Genomic DNA, 9,760 nt, shown 5'->3' with positions numbered 1-9,760 from the left:
GGGAGTTTTGTTCATCTCTTGTGGTTGTTCAAGAGAGGTGTTTTCTAATCTTTTCTCTCATATAATCTATTGTAATTTTGATTATTATAGTGATTGAGTTAATCTCCTTGTTTAAGAGATTAACAACTGGACGTAGGGTCTTTTGATCCGAACCAGTATAAATATCAGTGTGCATCTTCTTCCCTTAAACTCCTTATTTATCTGCACTTGCATTTAAAGTAACTATTACATTAAGTTAATTAATTAAATTTTGAGAAAAATTTTAAAACCTGTCAAGAATTTTAAAAATCCAATTCACCCCCCTCTTGATTTTTGACCATTGTTTAGTTATTCCGCTGTGCGATACCAACAGAGCGATCTTAAGCGAGTAAGGATTCATAAATTTCTCGTTTGACCACATTTCTTTTTGGATCTCTACAATAGGAATATCCAACTGAGATTTCATTTCCCTAATGAACAAAAAATGCTTCCTCAAATTCAATATTTTCCTATTCATCGACAACTTTATAATGGTAAAATACAGGAAATAGAATACATCGACATTCAAATGAAAATACTTATTGGATTCATTACCATGCTTGGACTAAAATAGTTCCTAAATCAGTTAGTGGAGGATGAAGCCATTGACATGCTATGGTGAAAGACTTCAAAGAGCACCCAGATATATTAATATAAAAAATTTGACAAAATAAATTGATGGTGAGTAATAAAAAAAATGTAATAAATAACTTAATATGTCTTAATTAAATATAACCTTTACTTAAAAAAATAGAACCAACACTTATTTTAAACCCCAAAATCATATATTACACAAAGAACCTTACATTTGACAAGAGATTAGAGTTGTAACTTTAAAAGGAAAAAAAATATTTCATTTTGGTGCTATTCCAATATCTATGGACAATGAGCAAAACTTAAGTTCTGAAAAATAACAAAAAGTGGATACTTTACAACCAATGGAAAGCTTACAAACTCAAGGCATTCAATAATAGAAGTGGATAATTTACAATTAATGGAAATCTTCAACACTGAATGAGAGCATGTTCCATTATTAAAAGTACTTAATCCATACATTATGAACTAACAGATTAAATTTATATCCCATGACTGGATTTGAACTTCCTCAACACTTATAGGTCTAGAAAACAAAATTTTTTAGATATCATCGAAAAAGAATATAATGCACTTAAATCATGAGTTATCATATTTTGTTGCCTCATTGACTATATTCATTTACATTAACTATTGCTAACCATACCACTCCTTAGATATTAAAAAATATGGATGATGAAAAAATGAAGTCCAACATTTGTTCTACAAATGCAAGATCTGAAAAAACAATGATACCAAAGGAGAAGAAGATTAACTCGACAAATGATGCACAATGTCCAGCAACAATCAATAGGGAACCAAAAAGAAGATTATACACCCCCACTTTCTAATGTGATAATACATTTTGTCAATGAAGAAAGACCAAGAAAATTTGCATTAGCATAATGTGCTAAAGATAAATCTGCCTAACTAAAAACTAAACTTCACATCAACAAAACAAAGTTTTTTCCACCCACATGTAACATAGCACTCACTTTTCCTTTTGGATGTCCATTTCATTTTACAGGCCCAACAAATTCCATCAATATTTACCAAGTAATAGTCATTCCTTCCACGCACCAAAGCATTAGTAGCAAAAGAAGACTCCAAGTACTAATATTATGGAAAATAGAGTTTATCAAAATAGAAATCAATAAATAACTTCCTACCTTCATATTGTTAAAAGATGACTTATAAGTTTGTACCTACTAACGTCACACTCAAATAGTGTCTTCATTGCTGAAAAGTAAAAGTCATATGGCTCATAGTCCTCTTCATCACCATAAGTGGAATCAAAATAGTTATAAGCATTAACATCACCAAATTCTTGAGAATAATTAATCTCATAACCTAATATTGAAAATATCCTAAATTGAATCTATTGCCTTTAACATAGTTAGCATAAAGGATGTGGTTTGAATTTAAGTTATACAAATCGATCATATATCTAGGACACTTGTTATAAAAATACTCATTTTAGTTCTATGAATTGGCAATCTATAAACCTTCCCTACATTATCAACCATTTCAATGCTCTTTTTTAACAATTATTTCTCCTAATAGAAAACAAATACTTCATCCAACAATGAATAGTCATGTAATCAATAAACAACATAATTTATTTCCAAACATTGAAAACTATATCAATCAAAGCAAAAACTTCAAAACTAATCTTCAACATTAGCAACTCAATGGTAAAAAAAGTAAAACACTCTTTCTAGGCAAAAGCTTCAACTTTCCTCGACAATCCTTGAAGTACTGGATACTTTGTCTCAACAAATGACATAGTCATAATTCAAAACTTGAAAAATATATCCCCTAACACTACAAGAATGTTAGCTTTTTGCGTGGGCCAGAAACGGATGCCACCAGCCAAATCCCACGATAACACAAAGATTGCATCGGTCATACGACGGTGAAGTGTCCCACGCCTATTACTTGGATGTTCATTTGTGTCGGCTGAATTAGGACGAAGGTTTGCTCCTTAATTATCGTCGGCTTAGCCGACACAAAAACATAAAAATATAATAATAATTTCATATGCGTGGGCTAAGCCCACGAACAAATGAAGTAATAAAATATATGAAACAACTTTTGAGTGGGTTTAGCCGACACAAACAATTTGAAATTTAATTGTTTGCGTGGGCTTAGCGTGAGCTTAACCGACACAAATGCCTACAAATTTTGGAAAGAAAAAATTATTTCCAGGCATACCCCAAACTTGCATCCAATCTCAAAACCTGCACCCATACACATTTTCAGCAAACTAGGATATCATTTATTGATTTAGAATTGAAATTTCAAACAAAAAATTAAATACATTGTGACTTAGATCAAATTATTATAGTCACACAAAATCCATAAGTTTAAGATGAAAATATCTCGTGCAATCTACTAATATAGTCATTACATTCACATTGACATTAAAAAGTGTATACACAGAAAATCTGAAACAATTTTTCATCAATTTCTATGACTTATTTTATTGCATAATGCAAGTTGCAACACCAAAAATAAGAAATTGACTTTGGAATTCAAGTTGCAAGAACGTAAAATTTATACCCATTCCAAAATGCTTCTCTCAATATTAAAGGCAGAGTCTTTGAATTCATTTCATGCTCATATTACTCAGTGAATTATTCAACAAATCAATCAAGAAACCAAGTCAAATACGAATTGCCTCTTTTTGGTAACAAACTAAAATGTCTTCCAAAGTGTAATGTGTCCAAACATCAAATTTTGGTGTTCATCCCTAAATGGTTTTTTCTTAAATGTAACGTGTTGGATGTCAGCATACACACAAGACACACAACCCACAGTTTGCTCATAAACTTTTGCAAAGAAACTTCAACCAAGATTTATTTTACCCTTTTTGCTTATTAGGAAGCTACTTAAATGGTTGTTCTTGTTAAACAATTGTTCTTATAAAGAGTTAAGCAATGCTTTTCTCCCCACCACTCAATTTGCTAAAAAAACCAAACTAATTTAAACCAAGCCAAACATATCTAGCTTTACTACAACATTATCTAAATAAAATTTCAAATAAAAAAAATCATAAATTCAAACTAATTTGACTGCGAATTCAGGTATACTGCATCAAATAAGCAATTTGACTGCCTCAACATAGCTCGACAATCATAAATCAAATTAGATAACTCGAGAAATAGAATAACAAACAAATATAATAAACTAACTGAATAGTTTAAGAATCAAGCTAAAAGCCTAATCTCAGAGTCAAACAAAATCTCTGATTGGGGTCTCAATCTGAGACTCAACAATGTAGTAAATGGAGCTTCACTATCCTGGTACGAACCCGAAACCCTCGGCTCTTAATGTCCAGGTGTTGCCAATCCTCCCAACCGCGCCTCTCAATCAGCTCTCTGTCACAAAGAAGCAATTTCACTTTTTTTTTTCTGGAGAAAAGGGGCAACTCGAGCTTCGCTCTTCTTCGAAATTCCTTCGTAGTTTCACAGTTTCGCCAAACAAGGGTTTGTGGAGCTGAAGGGTGACGCAATACAAAGAGAAAGTTGAAGCCCCCTCGTCGTAGAATCTAGGTTCGCCATTCCCACTCTTCGCGGCAACTTGCGTTCTGGAGCAACAAGGAAGCGCGCTTGGAGAATGGAGAAAGGTGAAAAGGAAAAGGAAAAAGGGTGAAACTTGCGTTCGGGTTAAAAGTGAGATATGATACTTTCCACCTAAATTAACCTATTAAAATTTGTTTCTTTTAATTCTCTGCAATATATGTAGGCTCACCGACGCCATTAATTTTACTTTTCGTGCGTGGGCTATCCGACGCCATCGATTTTACTTTTTGTGTTGGGTTGTCCGACGTAATTAATCACGCTATAAAAAAACTAAAGATCCCACCTTCTATGGGAGTAAATATTTTATTTTAGAATTATTGTTTTTAATTAAAGTCGGTTATGAGTCGGTCAAGCCAACGTTCTTTGCGTCCAATTATTGTCCGACGCTCTTTTTTGGAAGCTAAAACTCAACATTCTTGTAGTGTAAGAACATAAAACCAAAGTAATAAATATTATCCAAGTTATAAAACTTTAGTATTTCAGCAATCCCACGAAATAACGCCTTCTAAAGCAATCATTCTTCAAACTCAAAGTTTAGTATATTGCCATTAGGATCGCAAAAGTAGTTCCTTCCATGATTAAGCTTTGGTCCTTAGTAATGGAAAAAACCATCATCAAACTCCATATATTCCTCTCATATTATAGACTATCAATAAAAAAAAATTACTTCGTAATAAACCCTAGATAAACAAATCCATTATCACACCTTGACTCATTACATCGATTCATTCCAACCCATTACATCTAACAATATAAAAAAATTAACAAAAAATTATTAAACATAAAACGATTAAACTAAAGTGATGTTACCAGGTAATAAGTGCATATTTATGCCCTCATTTAGCTTTTAATCTTGGATTCTTAATTGGTTTTTGTGCTTTAAAATATTTTTTTAATTAGGATTTGTTATAATTGATTTTATTGAGCATGAGATACAAAAACATGTTAAAAATAACTTTTTAGTTGTATAAATGTTCTTTAGATATTTTGAAATGTGTTAGTGCAATTGCAGCTAAGTTGAGCTCATGGACATGTGGAAATAAATTGATTAAATCCTCATGACACCTTAAAGATGAATCCAAGAATAGAAAATAATCAAAACCACAAAAAACTAAGTCAAGCATTACATGAAGAAGGCAAGAAAAACAAGAAGAAGTGAAGAAGTTTGGTAAAGCCAATGAGAGGGATCAAGAAACAAAAATTGGATCTTGTAGTTTTCTCTATCTTTTTCAAACAAAAGGGTTTTGACAATTCAAAAATATTTATGATAAAAGATAATTTGGAAAATATATATTTAAATATTTTATTTAATATTTTTAATTGATTATCTTATTTAATTATATCATAAAATATCAAAAGACAATAACTACCAAATCATTTTTAAATTTGGCAATATTTTCTTAAATATTTTTTAAATCTCCATATCAACCAAATATATTGAAGATATTAGATTTATTAAGAAGACAAATGGAGAAGATTACATTATCAGAAAGAGTATTACATCAACAAAAAATCCCAAAACAAATCCCAATCCAATTTCTATATATGGATACTTAAGGAAACAAATTAGATGAGTTTAGGAACTTTTGGGAGACCTAATTTCGTCCTCTCCACCATATTTCACATCCTTTCCTCTATTCTCTTCTATTTTTATGGTATTTTTATGTTCCATGGATTATTGAGCCTGTGGGATTTATTCATTGTAATTTCTTAACTAGATTCTCAAGTTAGAATGAAATAATTAGTTTTTTCTTTTTATCATTTTTGTGATTTATATTTATCTATATATTTTGTCTCTGAATCAAGTAAAAGTAATGATTTTTACATTGTATCAAGTTAGCACAATGTTAATATACATGCATATTGATAATATGAGTAAAATGGTTTTTAATTTTAATTGAAAATGTACTTTGATTAAAAGTTATAAATTTTCATGTGATTGAATGAGTTTTTGCCAATAATTAAGAACATCTTTTGATTAAGGTGAAAAACTTAACAAGAATTATCAAGAATGTACTCAAGTGAATTAGCTTTTTACTTTATGAAACTGGTAAAAGCATATACATGATTAGGCATACTAATATTTAATTAAGAATGTACTTTGGTTAAATTTAATATGATTAATCTAAAAAGTGCTTGCTTTTAATTTAGAATGTTCTTTGGTTAATAGTGATAACACCAACAAATTAATTCAGAATTTACAATAATTAATTGAACAATAATCTTTAGATAACCAATGATGAATCCTATTTTGAAAAAGTAGTGGAATCAACCTATTTTCTTTATCTTGTGTTTTTTTTTTTTGTATTTAACTAATCCTTTTAGTGTATAAATTTGTTTAAAAACTAATTTGTTAGGAATCAATTTCATCTTCATTGGAAGACGACTTAGGGTTGACTTTACCTTTTCTATTTTTCTTGGCTACTATTTAAGCAATACAAACATCATTATAATTTACTAGTATTAATTTGATCGTATAAACGACAACATTATAACTAGGTCCAAATGAATGGATGACAACAAATTTTGGAAAAAGTTCCTGAAGCACAATGGTTTTGATTAAACCATGAAATCCAACAACGCAAAGATGATTCTTTTCTCCACAAATGGTAATTATAACCCTTAGTGAGGTTTACTAAGAATTATTCGAATATTTTCTTCATGAATGGTAATTGTCACCATTTATTGAGGAAGATTAATATAATCATTCCAAGAATTTCTCCATTTATAGTAATTTTCACCATTACATTATAGCTTTCCCAAGCAAGTAATCTAGTTAAGGGGAATTGATACCTCCATTAAGGAATTTGAGTTGTTTGAAGATTTTCTCTTGGATGTAGCTAATCCAACGTGTTTTTCCTTTTTGCTTTCCATCAAGAACCAAATGTTGCACTTAATGAAGTGGAAAAAATGGTGTAGCATAAGAAAAATGGGTTTTAGGCCACCCTAATGCCATATTAGACTTGCATGGCCTTTAAAAACTTGTGGGAGCCCCAAAAGGGAAAAACATTCTCAGACTAAAAGACAAAGAAAATAGCAAAGGAAGAAAATAAGCTTCAAGATAAAAAAATAAAAAGTGAAAACAAAGAATAAGAAAAAAAAATATTACTTTTCACACATTGTATTGTATACGCGGTTCGTGTAGATATGCAATAAAACTTAAAAAATAAGATTAAATATTTTTTTGGTCCTTTAACTTTAACTAAAAATTTGAATTATTCATTTTTTGAATCTTTGGTCCAATTTAGTCTCTTAACTTTAGAATTTTGTTGATTTAGTCCTTTTAACCAAATTTTGTTAAATTTATTTGACGTTTCAAACGTGTTTCATGATACCATTTGATTTGTTTACATCGTTTAATACATTTTCACTTCAATGTTAGTTGATAAATGCGTTTGAAACATCCCCTTTTTGAATTTCTAAAGATGTGGGACTAAATTGGCCCAAATTTTGAAGAATGACTAATTCCAATTTTTACTGAAAGTTAAGTGACCAAAAACATATTTAACCCTAAAAATAAGTGGTGTTGATATCTATGTAGCATAAAGGATGACATAGACACTAGACATGACACAACACACTAACACTTTGACATGTATAATATCCAAAATGTAGCATATAGGAATACATATCTATATAATATATCATTATGAATTATTTAAATTGACATTCAAGATTTATGTATTCAAAGTCATCTCTAAATAAAGTTAGTCAAATATAATAATCTAAACATATTATCGCGTATTACAAAAATGAATCTAATTCATTTATTTAACATTCAAAAAGTGAAAGAAGATATAATTCATTTTTCATCCCTTTCTTGGTCATCATCATTGAAAAAGACACTTTAGTCAAGATTCATTTAAAGACAAATTAACAATTTTAAAAAAATTTCACATTATATGAAGATATGATAGGAGAATAAATAAACGCATTATGAATAATACATATATAATCCAAATATTCATGATCATATAGGATTTGTTCCTTATGTTTAAAATCATAATATAAACTTATTAAATAAATTTAAGAGTTTTTAGAAAATTGTATTTGCCCTTATAAATTTAATCCAAACTTTGAATTAGACACTTTATCATATCATACAAGTGTTGTACATGTGTCAATGTTTGATACGTGTTGGATACTGGGACACACCATTCAAGAGGCGTATTCAACATGGCCAGTGGTAATAAATCACGTCAAGTAGAGATATTTTTCTAAAACAAATTGTGAAAACTATGTTTTGAATCTAGTCAATCCCCCTTGTGAGATTAAAAAGTTTGGCATGGCTTCTCACAAATGCTTTTGGTCTCGAGCCAATTACAATTTATAATGGATTTTTCAAGATGAAGGGTTACACTAATAATTGGTGTAGGACAACATGTATTACCTTCATTTTTACCATGGTGAACTTTATTTATACTTTTGTTATTTAATTTTAGGAGTTGATTGTCTCTGGCATCATAGTATGTAGAAGATTATTGAAATAAGTTCATATATGCTTGGAACTGAGATTGGAAGTGTTGTCTATTGTCACTTTTGGCACATGAATCTTGACATCAAGAAAAGGAACTCAACATATTAGAATCAATTATAATATTCTTTCAAAGTAAAGTAATGTTTGGGAAAGAATCAACAATTCCATCCCACTTACCAAATATATAAATGCATGGTTTAATAGGTTAGTAATCTTTGATTCATAATTGGAGCAATGATTCTGAGAATTTTTCCTACTTTCAAAACTACAACACTTCTCATCCCAAAGATATTTTTTCCTGTTTCAGCTCAATAGAAATTTGCCTCTTACTTGCATGTGTTGGCTCTCTTTACCTCACACCATGTTATATATTATTTATATTTACATTATCAATCTACTTTTTTCCATATATTTAAATTTAGTGTTTATCAAACTTTTTTAATGATTCTTGACAAAGAATTCAATATATAGAATTATCAACATATCATCACTTCTTATACGAAGTTTAATGTATCTTCAATTCAGATAGATATAATTGTTGACAATTGTTGACAAATAAGTCTTTCTGGATAAACACTTCCTGTATTATGACTTGGTGAACGAAACTATGAATAGTACATGGACTATTTATAAGCCCTTATTTTGGCCTTTGAACCACATACATTTTATATAACTTCTACCAAAACACAATTAATACAACTATCCAACTACTACCATAATATTATTAATGAACTTCTAGTCTTAAACACAACTATCCAACTACTACCAAAGTACAATTTCATTATTGATCTTTTATCCTTTATCTCGTCTTGCCACGAGCACTAGCTCCTTTTCCAATTGTTGATTGGTCATTCTTTGACCATTTGAAATTAAATCCATTTTCCATGGCACACATAAATAACTACAGATGTCGACCCTGCTACCAACACTGGCCATTGCAACTTCAAATCTTTTTTTTTTCTTTTTCCTTATGGTTACCAGTGTTGAAAGGGTATTTGGCAACGGTTATTTTTGCTATTATGCCCTAGTTTCATAACCAAGGCATGTAAGGCCCAGGCCAAAAAGGGTCAACTTTTGGCCTCGATTGTCAGGTGAACTGAAGCCATAA

Source organism: Vigna unguiculata, chromosome 11 (genome assembly GCF_004118075.2).
Source record: "Vigna unguiculata cultivar IT97K-499-35 chromosome 11, ASM411807v1, whole genome shotgun sequence".
In the NCBI taxonomy this organism is placed as follows: Eukaryota; Viridiplantae; Streptophyta; class Magnoliopsida; order Fabales; family Fabaceae; genus Vigna; species Vigna unguiculata.
The sequence above is the reverse complement of the archived record's forward strand: the minus strand, read 5'-3'. Positions refer to the sequence as shown.